Consider the following 1,594-nt stretch of genomic DNA (forward strand, 5'->3'; position numbering starts at 1 on the left):
TTTTTTTTTTTTGTATTTCCTTTCATTTAGTGGAGTGTTGTAATGCATTTGTAGATGTATATTTCAGTCATCTTCCATATTTAATGCTTGATACCCGTCAAAAACTGTTTTGAGTTATATTTCATGCTTGCCAATTTCCATATGGCTTCGTTTGTCTAAACTCTAAACATAATTTAATGCATTAATAAAGGATGTGACATGATCTAATCACAGTTTTAGTCCTTGAAATTTACTTATTCTATCAAATTATCTTTAATTTGAAATAATTCAATCAATCCGCGATATTTTTAAAAAAAATACCAATTTGATCCTCAAACGACCTTCACATAAAGAACACATGGGGGTACCATTTCTTTCCAAACCGACCACATCGGTGGTTGATGTTAAACAGGCAGCACCGATCCTGAAATGATGTTTGATAAACCATTGTTGAATCTCACATTTGCAGACGCCTTGTCTGCAACTTCAAATTTCAATATGGGAAGGGAAATTCCGGCATTCTTATAGAGGATTTCTGCCTGGTGGAATCCATGTAGCTGTCAAAGTCTTGGCTCACGGATGAACTTTAAACGACCATGAGGTTGCAAGAGAGCTTGACTATCTGGGTAGAATCAAACACCCGAATCTTGTCCCATTAATCGGATATTTCTTGGGAAAGGATTGTCATTTATGGTTACATGGAGAATTGGAGCTTGCAGGATTTGTTACATGACATGCCGCTTGGTGAAGAAAATAGATGGATTGAGGGAGAGCGGGTGAGGACGATCACCTGCAATAAAAATTTCAAATTCTTATATATTTTAAATAAGTTCTTTATATTTTCGATTGAAATTCTATTATCATCCCCTAAAATTTTATAAATTTGTCATATCTTATTAGACAATAGTGAGATACAAAATACCGAGTCTAATGGAGGGCTATCAACGTTAACAACACGGGGATTTCAAAAGAAAAAAGCCAACGACATTACACGAGCGCTGTCATTTCTTCACCATGGCTGCTCACCCTAGGGATGTAAAATCAGGTTATCGTTCAGGTTTAAGTCGGGTTCTATCAGGTCGGGTCAAACCATATACAAGTCGTGTCAGGTCAATTTGATGGTTAGACTCGGATTAGATCGAGTCTGGGTCAAATCAGTTCGGGTCATTTTCATGTTGATTTTACCACTAGATTCAGTTCGAGTTTGGATCGGGTTAATTTTAGTTCGAATCGATGTTAGTTCAGGTCAAAACGGTTCTGGTCCGAATAAGTTAAATTACAAGTTAATTCAAGTTTGGATGGACTTCAGGTCGAATCTTGTTCAGATCGGGTCACATCATTGACATACAAAATTCAGGTTGGATCTTATCGGGTATGGATTAACTTCAGATCGAGTCATTTTTGGGTTAATTATTTTTCCTCTTTCATGAACGATTCATTTTAATTTTTAATTGTATATGATTTGGAGTAAATTACAAAAAAAAAACTATAAATAATTATGAGTCAATTTTAATGAAAATATAATTTTAAGGGCTAAATTGAACGAAAAAGAAATTACAAACAAAAATTTTAAATGAATTGAATAACACACATGTATGAGGGACTAAATCGAAAT

This window comes from Hibiscus syriacus, unplaced genomic scaffold, assembly GCF_006381635.1.
Source record: "Hibiscus syriacus cultivar Baekdansim isolate YM2019G1 unplaced genomic scaffold, ASM638163v2 tig00110721_pilon, whole genome shotgun sequence".
NCBI classification, from domain to species: Eukaryota; Viridiplantae; Streptophyta; class Magnoliopsida; order Malvales; family Malvaceae; genus Hibiscus; species Hibiscus syriacus.